At 47.8% G+C, this 20,115-nt stretch overlaps 1 protein-coding gene across 1 annotated transcript in view; it reads left to right on the forward strand.

Annotated features, from left to right (window-relative positions):
* Positions 1-287: 287 nt before the first annotated feature.
* ZNF395 (zinc finger protein 395) overlaps positions 288-20,115 on the forward strand; it is a 34,714-nt gene continuing 14,886 nt past the window's right edge. Inside the window, exon 1 of the mRNA XM_069484824.1 lies at positions 288-449. The gene's annotated coding sequence lies outside the window, so the exon portion shown is untranslated. The remainder of the gene's footprint in view (positions 450-20,115) is intronic.

The raw sequence follows: 20,115 nt of genomic DNA on the forward strand, positions 1-20,115 counted from the left end.
GTCGGCTCGGGCACTTATTGAGCGCCGACTGTGTACGGGCGGCCGGGGGTGTGTATCCCGGCGAGGCGAGGGTGTGTGGCGCGGGCGCGCAGGCCGCGTGCGCGCGCGGCGGCCGGGGCCGGGGAGCAGGGCCCGGGGCGCGGGCGGCGGGGGTGTGTCCCGAGTCCCGCCCGCCCGCTGGCTGGCTGGCGCGCTCCTCCGCTCCCTTCCCGGGCGGGAATCCGGGCCGGGTTGTGGCCGCGGCCGCGTACGTGAGCGCAGTGTCCCGGAGAGGGAGGGCAGGCCGGCCAGGTGGGCGCGAACCGAGCCTGGGCGGGCGGCCCGAGAGAAGCCGGGCCGCGGGCCGCGCCGGGTGGGCGGGCAGGGCCGCGGCAGCTGCAGCGCGAAGCCGATTCGAGCCGTCCGAGCCGGGGCCGTCCGGCCCGCGCCGCCGTTCGTGGCGGGCTGAGGTGAGCTGCGCGGGGACCTCGCGGCGCTGCAGCCGGGGACGGGGGCGGCCGCGAACTTCCCACGCTCCGCACGCCCGCGGGGGCCCGGCCGGCGGCCTGGGGGTCCGGGAGGCCGGCGCGGTGGGGCGGCGGCGGGCGGGGCGCGGGGGCGCTGCGGCAGTGCCGGCGCTGGCGGGGCGGCGGGTGGGGGTGGCCGCCGCTCTCGCGCGCGCCGCCTTGTTTATCGCGCCCGCTGCCGGCGCTCCATCGGAGCCCCCTCCCCAACTTTGAACGGCGGTCCCGAGTCGCCTCTCGCAGGAGGCTGACCGGCCAACCCGCCCCCTCCCGACCCTTTCCGGCTGGGCCGCCAGCCCGGCCTCCCGGCGCCCCGCGCGTTCCTGCCCACTCCGGCGAGCGCGAGCGCCGGGCTGCGGGACGGGCGGCGCGACACACCCTCCGCCCCGCGGGCCGCCCCAGCACCCTCTCTCTCCGGTTCTGGCCACCAGCCCCGGGGGCCTTGCGCGCTCTCACCCGGTCTCGCCTCACCCCATGCCCCCCGGCTCTCCCTGCGGGTGCCACTGTGGACATATGGGGTGGCCTGTGGGGGCCTGGATAGGGAGTTTGTCATGTGCAAACAATTCCAAAGGCAGCGTTTTCTTCCCTGCCTTGGAGTTCAGGACTCAGAGCCTTCACTTTAGGGCTCACTCAGAAGTCTCATGAAGCCCACCTGCCAGACCGAGAGGGGTGCTGTCGCCTCCTTGTTTTTTGGGCAATTCCTGGTGGCTTTGGAGGACTTCCACCAGCCAGGCGTTCCCATGATGCCAGGCTTCCTGGCGCGGGGGGTGAGGTGGGGTGGGGTGGGGGAGTCCCTAGCGGTCGTCATTGCTTTCTTTACACCCCTCTTTCTAGGAAGGTGCAACTGGGGCAGTTTGCTTCAAAGAGAGTGATCAACAGGTATGGAAGGCCTCCTTGACACCCTCCTAAGGGGCTGTGTAAACAGACGTGCCTGGTCTCAGGAACTTGAAACGCAAGGAAACATAGCCATTAAGTTCAACTCCACAGGTCCCTTTGAGGAGCCGCTGTGTTCTCAGCACGGTGTCACTCCCTCCGGGAGGTGGGGGAGGCACACGAGCAATCTCAGGCTTCAGGAACCTAGACTAGGTGGAAGTGATTTGAGAGCTCAGGTTCAAGTACCGTGGCTGCCTAAGTTAGTGCAAATGCTGGGGACAGGGGGCATATCAGATAAAGGGAAGAGACTTGGAGTACTACAGTTTTAAAATAAGTTACGCAAGGCCCAGAGACAAGAAGTAACAGGTGGGAGAGGTTCCAGAAGGATACAGGAGGAGCAGGGGTTCTCACTGTTATCTCTGGGAGGGAGGAGACAAAAGATACAGGAGATGATTTCCCCCGAGGGCTTGTAGTCTCAGGGAGGGGACAGAGAGATTTGAGCATGTAAAGTCAGACTCCAAGATAGTTCACCGTCAACTGTCAAAGTGCACGGTATAGACATAGCGATGTGGGAAGGCCCAGAAGGGAGCTAGGGGCAGGACCGGGGCTGTGTTCCTGGAGGTGGAGGATGAGACCCTTGAGATAGGCCACAGGTGGGAATGAACATGGTTTTTCTGTGAGGCAAGGAGATGGCCTTGGCCAGACCAGGGAATGTTCCTGAACAGTAGATGATAAAGCTGAAGAGGAACAATGGTTGAGATTGTGAGAGTCCTAGAAGGCCACATGGGGGAATTGTACTTTACCCTGTGTGTACTGCAGACACAGTCAAGGTTTTTGAGTCAGAGACTGATACAACGAAAGAGTATTTGGAAAGGTTTTTGAGAGTCGTGTTGGGAGACACGTCAGTTAGTATTAATAGGCTGTTGTGGAGTATCCGGGGTTTGGACTGGGATAATTGGAAATGGAAAAGAGGAGATAGGTTTTAGCACCATTACTGTTGGAATAATCTATTTACAGGGGCAGGGTGAAGGGAAGAGATGAATAGAAATTAATTCTTTGTGGAAAGTGATTACACACCAGGGCCTTGGAGCTGCTGTAGTTGGTAACTTGAGAAATCCGAAGTGTGTTTTGGGGAGAAGTAATGGACTGCTCAGGCTGCAGCAGAGTTTCTCGTGTCTGCTAAGATACCCAAACGTAGGTGTCCTGCAAGCAGCTGCGGCTCTGGGATTGGTGGGAAGCCAGGGAGTATGGTGTGGAGAGGCTGCCAAGGCCAGGAGAGGGAGGATAAACGCGGAGTCTTCTTGGTAACGGGGGTGGCGGAGGATGCTACTGAGTGGGACTCAAGATTACATTGTGCCTGGTGCTGAACCTGCAGCTGGAGAAGCCAGTCTGGGCAATTGGGCTCTCAGGAGGAGGGGCTGTTTGTTGACTCTGCTAATCATGAGGGTGGGATTGGAGGTTGGAGGGAAGTAGAATGGGATTTGCTAAAGGTGTAAATTTGCTGGGCTTTGAAACATGTTGAACTTTGCTCATGGGTGGGGAGGCGGGGAGGAAATTTGGGGCCTGGAGATATTGTCCCTCCCAAGGCCTGGTCCGTTCTAGCCGGAGCCAGTTGTTCATTCCCAGGATCCTGGCCAACTGCAGGTAGAGGGGAGCTGGTGCTGTTTTTCCTGAGCTTTGAATTCTGCTTTCTTGTTGCGAGGGTTGACTTAGGGTGATTGGCTGAGCAAATTCCCCAAGCCTCAACTTGCAACATCCGAATTTGAGCGATGATTGCAAAAAGTTGCAGAATGAGCTGAGAATGTAATGACAGTTACTTAGACTCCTTGTTTCTCTGAGATGCAGGATCAGTGAACTAGCAAGGGAAGAAGTCTTGGGGTGGGGGGAGTGTTGAGGAGGTTGGAGCAGATTTTTTTTTTTTTAATAGGAAATATCTGACTGTCTGAAAAATAATTGCATGGAGCAGTGGTTGTGCTAACTTACTCATTGTAGAGCAGTGTTGTCTGCACTGTTTTGACCATGACCTACATTAAGAAATTACATTGTGACCTAGGACATAACGATCATGTATGTAAAAATCTAATTTAAGTGCATACAGTACTCCCTCCTTTTGCTTGGTGCAATTTCCTCCATCATTTCTATTTTCTAGTCTATTATTTTTCGTTTAAAAATGCTATTGTCTCCCGCTAAATTAACCCAACCATTCTAATGGATCATGACCCACAGTTTGACAAACATAGAGGATTTTCACGTTCAGTATTTGGCAACTGTTCATGTGCAGAGCTGCCCTCACTACTGCTGAAGGTGAAAGGAAGTGTAAGGCAGGCGTGGACAGTTTGCAGTCTAGTTGGAGAGAGAAGACATACCTTGATTAAGGCAAGACAATTAAATGCCAAAATGAAAAATAAGTACCTGTAGGGTTCAGAGAAGAGTGGAGAGTGATCTGTGCTGGCATGACTTGGGAAAACTTTTTGGAGTAAGGAAGGAAGTCTAGGATGAACTGTTTGGGTTGTCCCTTGGTGCCGCAGAGGTGGGGAGGTGTAGAGTGAGCCCAGGCTTGGCGTTAGGAACCTGTACAGTGTGCTTGGGAAGAGGGAGGAGCAGAGGATTCTTACTGAAGAGGAGGGAGAAATCAGGTTGGGAAAGTGGGCTGGGATCATTGTAGGGGCTGTGAACGGGTGGCCCCTGGAATGTTGTAAGACATTCAGTGTGTGCAGATGTGTCATAGTTTGGACGGCTCAAAGGTTTTAAAAAATTGAGGACCGTCCCGAAGACTTGTGGATTTGCAGCTGTTTTCGAGAGTCACATCTGGCTGCCCTCATGAGTGTCCCCTGTGGATGGGAGACGGTTGTCAGGGTCCCCTTGCTCCCTGTTGCCTCAGTCTGGTCGATTTGCATTCTCTGCTTAGTCCTGTAGGCGTTTGGCCCCGTGGCCTGAGTTTTCAAGAGACCTGAATGCCAAGCCAGGGAATTTGGGATCGCCCTCATGGGCTCTGGGTGGGCACTGGAGGATTCCTGGTAGCACTGTGACATTATGGAATCTGAGCTATTTGTGTGCACCGGATTTGTTTTAGGCAAGTCAATAGCACTTTTTTGAGAAGCTGCTGGCTGGGACTTTGAAATATTTTTATGATGATTGCAATGGATTTAGAGAAGGCTTTGACCTGTATTCTGCATTGTGAGGCAAATTTCTAGTGACCCCAAGATCTCTCCAGCCTTCCTGTTTTCCACTTCTGGCTGGGATGAGTAAGTGGCAGTGGCTCCTGGCACGTATCTCTGAGAATGATGTCGAGGTAGCAACTTGGTGAGATGTGAGTCATGGCCATCAAATGCTGGCTGACATTAGAGTCTCAGGAGCTTGGTGTTAACGCAGATGACTTCCAGAAAACTAGGCGGATTTTGGGGCCAGGTGAAGTGAGTAAGTTCAGGAATCTGTGGACTACAGCAGTCTGGTTTACCACCTGTGATTGAGGGCGCTTCCCAGGTGAGCTACAGGTGAGAGGAGCTGACTTATAGTCACCTTGCTTTTTACAAGTAGGACAAAATTCAATTATTTAAAAATACTGCTTTTGCAACGTTAAAGAAAAGTTGACACTGAAGCTCATTTTGCTTAAACATGTGTGGCTGTAGGATGCAAGGATAACCAGAAGTCAGCTGAATCGGATGTAATTAAATCCATTTCCTGTTTTATGTGATGATTTGGTTACTAGACCAGAAGAATGGTGCAGCAGCTATGGTACATTTTGGCTTTAGTAACATATTAATTAAGTTTCTTAAGATATGATGGTCCATATTAAATCATAAGTGGTAAGATGTGGGCTGGATAGTGCTATTAATTTGACAATCATATGCAAAAACTGTTAATTACTGGCACTGAATCGGCCTGGAAGGAAGTCTGAAAATGAGTGTCATGGGTTCTATTCTTAGCCTTGATCCGTTCGACATTTTTCCAGTGTTGTGGGTGAAGATAGAGAAGGTATGTTTATCAGATTTGTTAGTGGTGCAAAGGTGGGAGAGATTGCTTATTTCACACATAACATACATCAAGGTTCAGCATCATCTAGAATGAGGGCCAAATTAAAAAACAAAAGAAAACTAGGCTGGGATACAGTTGCTCATGCCTTTAATCCTAGCACTCTAGGAGGTTAAGGCAGGAGGATTGACTGAGGTCAGGAGTTCGAGACCAGCCTGAGCAAGAGCAAGACCTGTCTATACAAAAGATAAAAGAATTAGCTGGGCATGGTGGTACAGGCCTGTAGTCCCAGCTACTTGGGAGGCTGAGGCAGGAGGATCACTTGAGCCCAGGAGTTTGCGGCTACACTGAGCTATGATGATACCACTACACTCTACCCAGGCAACAGAGTGGCACCCTGTCTCTTAAAAGGAAAAAAAAAAAAAAAAAAAAGGAAAATAAATAAATTCAGTATGGGATAAATGTGTAAAGTCTGATTTAGTTTAAAACATTTGAATTGTAATGTTTCGAGATGTTCATACCTTCTAATAATTCCACTTCTGGGGATATAGCTGAGACCACATCTGAAATGTAGATGATGTTTTATGCAGAGAGTTTTTTTTTAACTATAACGAAAAATTGTAAGTAACCTAAATATCCAATGGTGTGGGCTAGAGGTGATGGATAAGTGAATTCTGACGGATCTGTCTTTATAATGCAATGTTAGGAAGTCATGAAAAGTAACTTTTAGGAATAGTTTTAAAATAATAGGAAAAATATTTCTGCTAAAAGTTAAGGTGCATTTACAATATGATTTCAAATGTTAAAAGAAGGGCTTAGAAAATGACTGAAAGGAAATATAATTCAAATACGAAAATATGAATACTGGCTGCTTCTGGATGGGTTGAGGTGAGTGACTTTCTTTTTTTGACATTTTTATTTTGTTTGTATTTTGTATTGTGTGTATATATTTTACAGTGGGAAAAATAGTACTATTTCTAAAACATTTTATCGTTCAAGGACAGGATGGGATAAAGTGGATGATTCACTCAGTGATTTATCTTGAGCACCTACCTGCTGTGTGTCAAGCATGGGGTTAGGCACTGGAATCACAAAATGAGACTCAGTTCTTGACCTGAGGTTGCTGCAGGCCCATGAAGAGGAGCAGGTTACCCGGAAAAAAGTCTTGGGCATTTTCTGTTGTTCATGAGTTCGGTGTGAGCCTTGAGTGGGGTGAGGCTTTTAAACAACCGAATGCATTTCATACGTGGATCAGAAATTCAGCGATGCAATTGTAAGATCGAGTCTTTTTTTTTTTTTTTTTATTTTTTTGAGACAGGATCTCACTCTGTCGCCTGGGCTAGTTTGCAGTGTAATCATAGCTCAGTGCAGCCTCAAACTCCTAGGCTCAAGCAATCATCCTGCCTCAGCCTCCCAAGTACCTGGGACTACAGGTGCATGCCACCATGCCTGGCTAATTTTTCTGTTTTTAGTAGAGATGAGGTCTCGCTACGTTGCCCAGGCTGGTCCCGAACTCCTGGCCTCAAGCAGTCCTCCTGCCTCAGCCTCCCAAAGTGCTGGGATTATAGGCATGAGCCACCGCGCCCGGCCAAGATCTAGTCTTAATGACCTCAGCTGTTCATGTGACATTTGAATAACCTGGGAGCCACAATTTAAAAGGAACATGAGCTAGCAAGACTTGATCCAGGAAGGGAGAGTAGGATGATTGATGTAGGATTGGAAATGACCGGACTACACTCACGGGATTTCCACAGTAGCACCTTCAGACGTTTCCATGGTTATCAGGTACAGGACAGAGTAGACTTGTTCATGTTCACTCCTGGCATTGGAATACGAACAGCGGTTGTAACAGTTGCTTTATCCTCTATAGCTTTAGATTCCTCATCTGTAGAATGATTACATCATACGATTCCTTGTCTGTAGAATGATCATGCTGAAGTTGATGGGCTTTAAGTTCCCCTTTAACCCTCAAGACTAGGAGAGCAGATTTCAGTTCAATATGAAAAAGGATTTTCTAGCTGGCAGATCTGGCCAATGGTGTAAATGTAGTGAGCTTCCCGCCGTTGGAGGTATTCAAGTAGGGTGGAATGCTGTCGATTAGGGGTGCTGTAAAGGAGAAGGGCAGGAATCGGGCTGACCTCCAAAGTCCCTTCCAATTCCTAGGGTCAGTTATTATGTGACATGTCAAAGCTGAAGTGTGGAGTAGAAGCTATACCTCCAGTGGCAGGATATTTGAGTCAACATCATCATGTAAGTTCTTTAAAGAAGGTTTATATAGAGATCCCAGTATTTTTGAGAGACCCTTCTGGGGTTATTTTAGAAGGGATGAGGAGACCTAATTTAAATTGGGTCGGGACTCAGGTTGTGGCCCCAGGGCTGCTGACAGTTAAATTTGGCCTTTAGGAAAAGAAGGTGGTGGTGGGGGTGGGGAATAGCAAGTAGTAATGAACAAAATAGATTGACACGTAGAGTAACATGATCATTGGCCAGTTCTACCCCTAAATCAAGATGGGCCTTTAGTTGGCTGTTAGATTCTCCACTGGGCTTGGAGGACCTGAAGGTCCCCTTGAGCTTCTCCTTCCCAGTTTGCATCCCACAGTGTGGATGTGTGTCACCGGGAACCGCGTGTTCAGCGCCATCCTGATGGAGACTGAGCCTTCTGATTGCTCTATAGAGAGCAATTTAAAGAAACTTTTGAGTGGGATTTTCCAGGAAAGCATATATTTAGTTTATAGCAGACAACACGTTTGTGGTTTGAGTTAAATTTTTTTTTTATTTTTGCATTTTTATTATTTATAACTTACATGGGGACATTTTTGTTTAGTGTAATTTTGCTTAGATTTCACCTAATACATGGTTTATTTGGAATCCACCCTGATTAATTTAAAATTTTTAGATTCTTATTCTTGATATTTTTGGATTACTTTTGCCGTCGTCGTCGTCGGTTTTACTGTTAGGGGCACTGCGAGGGCGAAATCACACAGCAGAAGTTTCTTAGCTCTGCAAAGAGAATAGAGGTTTATCTCATCTTTGGAGACCATCATGAGACGATTTATGTCTCCACGTGATTCATGCTCACATTTTGGCATTTGGCAAGACAGGGCTCCCTTTCCACATGCAGTAAAGCAATTTTGGGGTGCACCGACTTAAGGAATGGCGGTTTTAGATGTATGTAAAAAGTATAGGCAGAACTTGGTTATTCAGGACTAAAATTGAAGATTTTTGTACACTTGTTGATGATGGGCTCAGGTCTCCTTTATCTCTGTCATTTGTGCCTTGAGTGGTGTCTGTTGCATGGATGGTTCTTGCTGAATTGCTGCAAATTTGTTCCCTGGGCCACGTACAGTGGGTATGGGAAACAGTTAGACTAACTTATACGTTTTTTTTTTTTTTTTTTAAAGCAAAATATGATACGAAATCACAGTTCTCAGCCTTTCTTATCCTTTGAGGATCAGGAAACCATAAAACTCTTTTAGTAAAAACAACCACATTCAGTGGCTGGTTTTCAGAGTACAGGAGGAACGAAAACCTCCCTCTCCTCTATTTTTCTTCTTCTGCTGAAAATGAATTGCTCTTGGTGTGCTGTTCTTAAATTCATGTGTCCCCTCTCCATTTTAATCTTGTTATCTATTTTTATGGTGACTGTCGCCATGGTACTCACGCTCCTTACATAGCACAACAGAGATTTCCAACGTCTGATAGGACAGCTCAAAGTTCTGCTGCAGCTGGGAGAGCGACTGTGTTTGAGTGGTGTTTTTTTTTTTTTCTTTTTTAATTGAGGTGTAATTTACATTCAGTGAAATGCTGAGATCTTAAGTGTGCTGTTGAATCAGTTTCGACAAGTGTGTATCAAGACAACATTTCCATCACCCCAGACGGGTTCCTTGTGACCCTTTCCAGATAAGCCCCACCCCCCACCAGAAGGACCACAAATCTGATTTCTCTCACCAGAGGTTAGTTTTGCCTGGTACGTTCTTAATATCATAATTTCGTGTTTCTAAGGACATTATATGTAGTGCTTTGATGAGGTGGGGGGGGTGATGTATGTTTAAAAATCAGTATCCTATATGGTTAGGTGGCCCCAGGGAGTAAATAATGTTTTAGAGTTTGTCTATTGGGAGGCTCAGATTCGGCCTCCCCATGAGCCCAGGGGATCTGGATTTATGTCGGGAATCCTGATTCCCAGATGGAAGAGTCCGAGGCACAGAGAGCGAGGGCTGGTGTAGGATGTTTGATCAGACACGGGCTGCCTTATTGGGGGGTGGGGAAGGGTGAGTGTGTGTGTCTGTCTGTTTCAGTGTGTCGTCTTGGAGAGCTGCAAAGCTGTGTTAGGAGGACTGGAATTACTCTAGGACATCTCTTTGGATTACCAGAAGCTCCCTGGGCATGCTTCCTCTTTTTTTCCAGCCTCTTCCTTGAACTAGCATATAAATTTAACAATGCGCAGAGCTACAGAGCTGGGCTTGTAATACTGAAACAAGATCTGTGTTGCAAAGCCCACGGCTGCCTGGAAGCGCAGCTATGCACTGCCGCCTGCTCAGCCTCCTGGGAAGCGCAGGCCTGATCCAGGTTGAAATTGGCCCCAGCCATTACTGAAATGTATTGAACAGGGTCTGTTTCTTATTTTTTTTTTTAAATTAAATGATTAAATGAAATTTTCATTATACAAGTAATGTATGAACACATTCTCTGCAGGGGGAAAAAAATTGCAAACCTTCCAGAGCAAGCAAAAAGTCTTTTTGGGGGACCATTCCTCATTCTAGTCTCTTCCCCAGAGGTTAACCACTGTCATGGATTTCTTGGTATCCTTCAGATGCTTGGCATACTTAACATTTATACCCATAGGACTTGCAAACAGTTAAGTGTGTTGTGCTGATGTTTCCCCTCCCCGCTCTCACTAGTGTCCTTGGTGATTGTTCTCGGTCTGTACAGCTCTTCTTGATTTTGCTGAACTGCCCTGCCTGGCCTCCCTTAGAATTAGAAGGCCAAACAGTTACTTCATCTTTCCGTAATTGATGGGCACTTAAGTTATTTCCAAATCCTTTGCTGTTGCAGGCATTGTTATAAAAAACATTGCCACCCATGCCTCTACAGCACCTGTGAGTTTTATCTAGGGTATGAACCAAGAAAGTGGAATTGCTGGGTAACAGAGTAAGACATATTACAGGGTCAGTTCTTCACTTAGAGTTAACACAGAGCAGGGGATGCTTGCCCTGTGCTCAGACATTAAGCAGTTATTTTAAGACCAGGGCAGGATTTGGAGTGTGCTAGGTGTTTGTTCACCTGCCCTCGCAGGTCATGGATGTCAGTGCTGGTTGGTGAGAGGCGCTGGTCTCCTCCCTCAGGAAGGGCTCTTCTGGGCCCCAGAGTCAATCTGTGTGTGCCCTGCCACCCCGCCACCTCCCACCCAACCCCGCCAGCCCCTGAGGACTTTGGCCTGGATGTTGATAGTGGTTGTGTGGGGAAGGATCACAGGCTGGAGTGCAGCCCATTCTGGACTCTGGATGGGAAATTCTAAACCCAGTTCGCTCTACCTGGAGACCCTCATCACCACACCTGTGATTCTTCTCCATGTGGCTTGAGTACTGAAGCCGAGGTGAGGATTTGGAAGCATAGATGTTTTTTAAGGGCGTCTAGAATGCTGCCACGTTGTCGTTATTAGTGATTTATGTTAATTCTAGAAGAATGGTATGTGCCTCTCTGTTATTTACACTTCTGGCCTTCATCTGTAGCTCTCTGCAGAATTCCTGGAAAATACGTCTTAGTCCTATCAGGTCAAACCCATGCACTTAGGAGCCAGTGTAGCAAGGGAGAGCATGGCTGTGCCCTTCTTGAAGACAGCTGCAAGGCTGGCTGCGTGCTGGTGTCCCTGGTCACCCAGCTGGGGAGAGGCAGAGCCCCTTTGCGGCCTTCCTGGTCTCACGAGCATTTGCCTTCAGACCCTCTTGCGGATGGTAATGAAACGGCTCTGGTTCTCGCCCTAGGGGGACCCCACCCTTGCATTCCTACCGCTGTCCCAACCCAGTAGGCAGTCTGCTGCCTTCCTTGGGGTGCTCGGGCATCTCTTCTCTGGTTCTCCGCAGGTGTTAGCAGGGCTTCTCTTTTCTGTCATTTTAGGATTTGGTGACCAAGTAAGTCCGCACTCCTCCTTCTCCTCCTTGGGTGACAAGTCGTCTGGCTTTACAAGTCATCTTTCGTGACGGGCAGCAACCAGTGTTCCCAGTGCAGACGATTTTCTAGTTGGGCGGTTGGGCTGGGATGGGCAGAGAGTTTCTTTTTGTTTTTAGCGCTTTTGCAGCGGTGCTGGACGCAGTGTCTTTTTTCTTTTTGGCCTTTGTGACCATAGCAGGATGACAGTCTGATCCACAGTGACGTAGCCTGCATTGGGTATGACTTACCACAGAGCTCTTGCATGGTTTTGGTTTTTTTCTTAACTCTCTTACACTGCCCTTTGTTGACGTTAAAATTTACGCGCCCTCCCCCCCTTGGTACAAAGTCTTCCTTAAAATCTTCCCATACCTTTGGCTCTTCAGTATACAGAATTTGTTGTCTATTTTTTTTTTTAGGCTAACATTTATTCTGCATTATGTGCCAGGCATGGTGCTCAGTATTCAGTGTGCATTTCCTCACAATTTCCTCTCTCAGATCCAGAGAATCAGAATCTCTAGGAAGAGGAGCTTAGTGACTCTTAAACAAACAAACAAACAAACAAAACCAAGGCACTTTTGGAAAAAAAATTCATTGCCTCATTAAAGCCCCAAATTATCCTCTGGTATAGGAACCAATGTTTTTCTCACTTTACAGGTGAGAAAACTGAGGCACAGAGAGGTGAGGTCATCGGCCCCAGGTCACATAACTGGAAAGTCTGCACTTGGGTGCAACCTTGATTGTGTCGCTGTGCATTTATAAAAGGGTGAAATGAGAATTATTGTAGCCGGATCCTGGGGGAGCCCCGTGCTCAATACTTTGCTGTCATAGTGTCCATTTCCCCTTCCATGCCACAACCACGAACACCACATTAACCTCCCAGTGACTCAAGTTTTTGATTATAAGGAACCCTAAGAGGATGTCTAGTCCAGCCTCCTTTCACTCCACGCATCGTTTTCTACAATGTGGTAGAAAGAGTTTTTGGAACCAGGCATGTGTGGACTCACGTTTGAGTTCTGTCACTTTCTGGCCGTGTGGCCTTGGAAACATTTCTCAACCTCCCGAGACTCGATTTGCTCATCTGTAAAATGGGGATGATGATGGTACTTATCCATTATTTGTGGGGGATTCAGTGAGATGCAGAATGTGAGACGCTTAGCAAGTGACTGGCACATAAGTCTCTGATAGCTACTAGAACATTCCTGAAGGAACATCCATCTTTGGAAGGCTGCCGATTACCTATAAGATTTCCTCACATTCTCTTGCCTGTTTATTCCATAACAGTTCTGATGACGTAGTTAGATAGGGTTTTATTCTTGGGAACATCCCATTGTCTTTTCTTCAAAAGAGTCTCTTTTTCTGCCAGCCCTGAACTTGGCTGCGTGCCAGCCGGATACGGGGTGACACCTGATGCCACGGTGTCAGCCTCCTGGGGGGGAGGAGTCACCAGCATGGTGTGCCACAGCCCAGGCGTCTTGGCCCCTTGAGTGCAGATTTTATCCCTCACTTCTCTGGAAGCTTGCGAGGGGGCATCTGCTCTCTCTGATTGATCCACATGTATTTTGTCACTTGGGCTCGGAACATCCTCACCTGTGAGCGCTACCTGCTCAGTGCCGCCACCCTGTCCGTTTCGGGAAAAGCATCCGAGAGTGGATGCCGACAGCCCGAGCGGAGGCTGGAGTGATGCTCATTCAGCCTGTTTCTTCATCTCTGTGTCGTCTCTGAGCTCATTCTCAGCCCCACAGTTATTGGGGCATAAAGATTCCTTAAATGGCTTCCTCCAGAGAAAGATACATTTTAGGCACTTCCTTAGTGGTTTGCGCCCTGGGCCAGCCCCTCCCCGACGCAGGTCATTTTCCACCCGGTGTTTAAATGGGTGTTTAAATGATCTTCCCGGATGGTGTCTGTGTTCTCTTCGCCGAGGCTGACTTTCTGTTTTTTGGGGGAAACGTGTGTCTCCTTCAACCTCCAGTCATTCAGATTTTTTTTTTTTCCATTCATAAGACATTTTATTTTGACGTATTTAACTTATGTCAAAAACATAACATTTTAACACGGATATTCATTTAACCTGATGGGCTTAATTCTAAAAACCATCTTTTTTATCAGGCTTCAGTGTCAGATTGCAGCATGTTTTTTGCATTTTTCTGAAAGAAGCAAATGCTCATTCATTCCGCTCATTATACGACGCAAGTATATTCCGGAGCATAGGAAGTGCTTTTATCCGCAAGTGCTGGCTGTGTGAACCAGGTGGAAGCTCAGTTAGGCCCCACATTCTGTAGGGGCGGGGTCTATCTTAATATTCCGCTCAGTGAATCGTCAAGAGCCGGGCCCATGTGTTGCATATCAGCAGATGCTTAAAGGTGCTGGGCTTTTATTTTTTTTTAATTTTTAATTATTATGGATACATAATAGTTGTATATCTTTATAAGGTACATGTGACGTTTTGATACCGGCATACAGTATGAATTAATCATATCAGGGTAATTGGGGTATCCATCACCTTAGGCGTTGGTCATTTCTTTGTGTTGGGAACTTTCCAATTCCACTCTTCTAGTTATTTTAAAGTATACCCTAACTTACTGTTGATTATAGTCTCTTTGTTGTGTTATCAAATGTTGTTCATACTATCTAAGTATATTTCTGCACCCATTAACCATCCCCACTTTATCCCCCCTTTCCCGCTACCCTTCCCAGCTTCTGCTAACTGTCATTCTACTGTCTGTCTCCGTGAGAGCAATTGTTTTCATATCTGGCTCCCACATAAGAATGAGAACATGTGAGATTTGTCTTTCTGTGCCTGCTTTGGGTTTTTTGTTCTGGGCTGCCCCTTTCCCTGGGGTTCTGGTGAGCTTCTCCCCGTGTGGGTCTGCACCGGTGTGGGCCGGATCTGCCTGGGGAGGCTTGGCACTGGGGCACCAAGACTGAGATTTAGGCTTGGCGGAGCCGAGCAGGATTGGGACCCGTCGCCAAAAGTGAGGTGAGCGGGCACCTGGTCACATGGATGACAGCAGGTGTCTGTTCCGGCCTTCGGCTCCAGGGGCAAGGCCGTCTGACTTAGTGCTGAGTTCTAAGCACTCAACACTGGCCTTGGTTCATTTTGGCTGGCAGGCCACTAAGTGGACTGGGTTGGATTTCTTGGTCCTGCTATCTTGCTGAAACCATTTTGTTGTGATTTCAGTTAATTAGTGGCTCACCCCTCATCAACTTCATGATTTCCTTCAGAGTCAGTAGTTGCATTACGGTTTTGGAGGAATATCCTTTCCAACCTCAGTTCCTAGATGCCGGCTGGGCACTCAGGGGTTGCTCATGATGCTGTCACTGGTCTGAAACAGGAGTGGGGGATGGAAACACATCTGTTGAGTGCCTTCTAGATTCTGGGTGCTGTGCAGGTTTACCCTCATAACAGCTCTGTTCGTGTCGCTACAGGTGAGGTGGGGAAACTGAGGCTCTGAGGTGGTGGCCAGTTGTCCATGCCTCTGGCTGCAGTCTGCTGTTTCCCCGGCAGAGCTCCCTGGGCAGTCTTGTGCCTTTGCTTAGCCTCTCGTGGCCGTGCTGAGCATCCGTTTCGATGTGCAAGTTTTTTTTTTTTTTTTTTTTTGGAGACAGAGTCTCACTCTGTTGCCCAGGCTAGAGTGAGTGCCGTGGCGTCAGCCTAGCTCACAGCAACCTCAAACTCCTGGGCTCAAGCAATCCTCCTGTCTCAGCCTCCCGAGTAGCTGGGACTACAGGCATGCACCACCATGCCCGGCTAATTTTTTCTATATATATTTTTAGCTATCCATATAATTTCTTTCTATTTTTAGTAGAGATGGGGTCTCGCTCTTGCTCAGGCTGGTCTCAGACTCCTGAGCTCAAACGATCCGCCCACCTCGGCCTCCCAGAGTGCTAGGATTACAGGTGTGAGCCACCGCGCCCGGCCATCGATGTGCAAGTTTTAGTGCCTCGGTGGCATCCAGCCTTCTTCCCCCAACTGCAGCACTCCTGGGGGATTGGAAGCATTGCTGTTGGTGTTAGAGGTTGGGGGGTGGGGGGCACACCTTTTCCCAGAGCAGACTGGAGACCCTCAGGAGAGGGTGATGGGCTGGGTTCTGCCCCGTCTGGAAACAGAAACATGTGTAGTTAATTGTGGAATTAAAATAAAAGGGAATGCTGGATTAAAAGTTGACCTGCTATAGTCTGGTACCTCCCTTTCTGGCCAGATGGAGCTATTCCCACTGGCCCGTCAGCCATTCTGGTTTTGGAACGGACAGATTTTGGTACCCGGCTCTTATTTCAGGTTTCTTAATGTAGTCAGCCTCGAGACTGTTCTGCTATCCCGAGAGCACATGTGTTTTATCTCATGACTTACGATTTTCAAGATCATAGCTGACCTCCCATAGCTGACCCTCCCAGTCATACATGTTGGACTGGTGGCTCCCAGAGGAGAATTGGATTCCTGAGGGGTATTTGGCTGGCACCCTGATTCCTCCTGTTTGTTATCTTCTGGTTGGGTGTCTCTGGTTGGCTGATCTTGTCTGCATGGGCATGATTTCTCTAACTTAATTTTGGATCTTGCACACCTGGCCGGCCCCCAGGCCGGGACACTTTCTTGGGCACCTGCACCCCTGTATGCCCTGACTGTCCACCTGGAGGAGACGATGGCCGCCTTTTTATGACCTGTTGATTCCAGCCAGGTGAGTCACCAGGTAGCTCTTATCTTCCTCCCATTGCCTGTTTATTTGGCATCATTCGGGAATGTGATAATTCGAGGCAGTGAGGTTTGAGCTCCAAACCAGTTTTCTGCTTCAACCATTTCACCGTCTGGAGTGATTCTTGTTTATTTGGCATCATCAGGGAATGTGATTATTCATGCAAATGACTGTTGAGTTCCAAATGGTGTTTCTACTTTAACCTCTTACATGGAAAAAATATATAAAGTAGAGCTTGTATTCCTGTGCTTTCTTCAGGGAGTGAGAACACAGGAACCCTTTTTGTCGTGTCTCAGGACTGGCACCTGGTGGGCGCATCGTCACCTCGCCAGCCTCCCTTTCTGGCGAGTGCCCACTCAGGGCCTTAAATGTGGCTTTAAAAGTCTCATGCCTGTGTTTTATATTTTGGGGGTGGCAATCTTTTGTCGTCAGCTTTTGCTTGTCATTACTGTAGGTGCTTCCAGTAGATCCCTTCTCCGTAATGAAACTCACTCTCTTCCTCCAGACCCTCCCACCCCCCAGTCCTGAGCCCCGTCCTGCTGCTGGGTCTCTACTTGTGGAGAACAGAGAACTGGACCAGGGAGGAGCCAGGAAAGCTGCAAATGCCACAGCTTTGGGGCAAATATGTGACCTTCTTGAGGAACCTCAGTGTTTTTAGCTGTAAAGTGGGTATAATGTTGTCCTTTCATATTTAATTGAGTTGCTGGGAGGTCGGGAAAGAAAAGAAACACCCAATTGTGCATATTAAAGTGAGAGTGAACCTAAGTCACTCAGACATTCATTGGTGGTTTGAGTTTGTGTGTGGGTCTCTTAAAAGATTAACCCGAAAACTGCTGGAGAGAACTGCTAGTTCTCTGAGACTTGCTCTCCCCGGGGGATTCTCAGCTCCTGGTTCCCTCCCTGCAGTCCTGGCTCTGGGTAAAATGCCAAGTCAGCAATCTTCCTCCTCCCCGCCTCTTTCTGGAACTCTCACGTGGTCTTAGCAGAGTTTCAATCAGGTTTAACCACTTTGCTCGCCACCCTTCCCCCACCGCGTGCATGTGTGCCTCTGTCCCCGCGCACGTACAGAAACAGTGCTGGACATCCCCCCCCTCGGCACACTCCTTGTGTCATATCCTCCACCTGCTTTTAAGAAAACACTGTCTTAGGATCGAGTTTGAACGCTGTTTCAAATCCTACCCTTGCTCTTGGTAGCTCTGTCGTCACTTTGGGACAAGCAGCAGATATTCTTTCTTCTAACGTGTTATTCTTCAGTCTGGGACTCTTCTCACCCTGGGGAGGATCAGCTGTTTAAAATCCTAAGTCTGGATGGGTTATACGGTCTCTTCCCTCAAAGGGCTTACAGTCTAAGGGAGGTGCAGTCCTACTGGCACTAGTGTTCATGGGAACAGTTATGGATTCCTGAGCCTGACTGTGTGCTGAGAACTGTCTCGTGTAGTACAGAGGAGTTATGAGCAAGGTGCACCCCGTTTTTGAGAGCAAAGCGGGAGGTAGGTGTGAAGGAAGGGGAAGTGCGTTTGTTCCTGGGTAGAACTGTGAAAGCGCTTTCCTTTCCTGCCGGCAGTGGCAGTGGCAGCCAGCGCGGATAGAAACCGTCTCTTGTACTTGATTGGATGACTGTGGTGCCGTCAGACGGACAGAAGTATTTGTTGGTTGGGATCATTTATTACTTGCTGGAAAGAATTCACTATAATCAGATCAGATGACCTATTTCTGTGGCCCATCTGCTGGAATATGAAAATAGCACTGTTATTTGGGGCCCTTATTGTTCCCTTCCGTTATTCTGTTACTTAGAGTACTAGGAAGGCTGGGTGCTCAGTTAGAGGGGATGCTGTCAGGGGGTTCCAGCCCTGAAGGGGAGTGGGACAGTCTTTAAAGTCCTTGTCAATTCTGATAGTCTGCCATTTAAATTTTACTGGTAGTCTAAACTATTATACACTGGTGCAGTGTAATCCAGATTTTAGAAACCTTCAGAAAAAGACAATAATTAGAATGGCCTGAGAATCCGAATTGTGACTCTCTGGCCAGCTGACTTAGAACTATTGGATTCATCACTAATGTGCTCGATGCCGTGTATCTCAAGCTTGTACTGTGAAAATCTTAAGTACACACCACACCCATTTTTAAAAATGGTGTAGCAGGACCTGATAAATGATTTCAGAGGTCTGGAAGTTTTAGCTTTGGTTTGCACTTGGTAGGGGGTTTTCTGTCGGTGAAGAAAGGATCCGTGTGTGCTTAGCAAAATTGAGGCTTGAGAACCACCAGGTAGCAGTTGTGTAGTGATGATGGGACGTGACAACTTGGTCCTGCCAAGGTTCCAATGGTGACCTGCAAACCAGGAGGACCATGAACATATTTGCACTTACTTATAAGTATGCTTGCAAGTGTACACGGCAGCTGTCAACAGAGATGTTGCCTAAGAATTGCTGAGAATGAACTGTTTGGGAATCCTATTCTCCATGGAGTTCTGTTATAAAATCAGAGCTGTGCTTGGCTGCAAACATTTTGGCCAAAATGTTAGTTTGGTTAGTTTAGAGCATCACAGTAAAAAAAATTCAAGTTAAAATGTTATAGATTTAAAAGAAAATAAGATTTTTATTTGTTTTATTTATAGTACTCCCAAATCTTAAGTTTTAATAAAAGATTAATAATGGGCCGGATGCGGTGGCTCACGCCTGTAATCCTAGCACTTTGGGAGGCCAAGGTGGGAGGATTGCTTGAGCTCAGGAGTTGGAGACCAGTTTGTGCAAGAGCAAGACCTTCTCTCTACTAAAAGTAGAAAAAATTAGCTGGGCGTGGCAGTGTAGTCCCAGCTACTCTGGAGGCTGAGGCAGGAGGGTTGGTTGAGCCCAGGAGTTGGAGGTTGCAGCGAACTATGATGATGCCACTGTACTCTAGCCTGGGTGATAGAGCGAAACTCTGTCTCCAAAAAAAAAAAAAAAAAAAAAAAAGACATGCAAAATATTAACCAAAGAAGTAAAAACTTAAACTGTTGTTCTTGCAGCAGTACCCAGTGGAGATCATAAAATACACAGAAAGCTGTGGTTTAGCAGAGAATCTGAAACTCTTGACAGAGAGTTGATATCCCTCCCCTTGACCCATAATTTATTCATTAGAGAGGTAGCAAGCACCCAGACTTTTGCAAGGAGGAGGCTTACTCCAAATTTCACTCTCCTTAACTTAAAAAAACCCCTATTAGTTGTGTAATGAATCACTTTGACGTATGACCTGTGTCCTAGAAGTGCTGCTAGGTGATGTCATGGCCTGCGGTGTCTCTGGGTGGTGGGAGAGAGCAACCCTTGCGCGTGAGTGTGTGCACGCACGTACGTGTGCAGAGACGTGTGGTTGTCCAGCAACAGTCACATGACAAACAGCAATTTGCAACCCTGAACCACAGAGAGAGTTTGTTTTACTATTCTGCCTGTTCCAGTTATTTAACTGATGGCAGATGTCCTCATTAAGGGCTATTAGCACATCAGGGTATGTTTGCCGAGCCTGGAAAGGGCTAACCCCTTTTGGACATTGACCAAAATACATAATCTGGGGTGGCTAACCCCTCCTATTGGTGACAGCAGTAGGGGTGGGGAGAATAAGGGGGCTCGGGGTCCCCTTAGAACTGTACCGAGAAGTCTTCAGCACTAGTTTATGTTTCAATCAAGGAATTCCGTAAGCCGAGAATGTAAAATCGTAGAGAGGGATTTGGCTGCATGTTGAAATACTGTTGTTGTTACTCAGAATTAGATGTTTCTTGATTTTTCTTGGCTGCTCTGGAACCATATGGCAGACGAGGGGATGGCTGGTTTGTGTGGACCATTGACAGCTCCCAAGAAAGAGCGTGCGGGGGAGTGAGTGGAAGAAGAGAACAGGGATGGGTGGTTTGAAGGAGGCCACTGCTGGACTGGTAGAAGCATCCCAGAGGGAGAGGAGGA

This window comes from Eulemur rufifrons, chromosome 12 (genome assembly GCF_041146395.1).
Source record: "Eulemur rufifrons isolate Redbay chromosome 12, OSU_ERuf_1, whole genome shotgun sequence".
Lineage (NCBI taxonomy): Eukaryota > Metazoa > Chordata > Mammalia > Primates > Lemuridae > Eulemur > Eulemur rufifrons.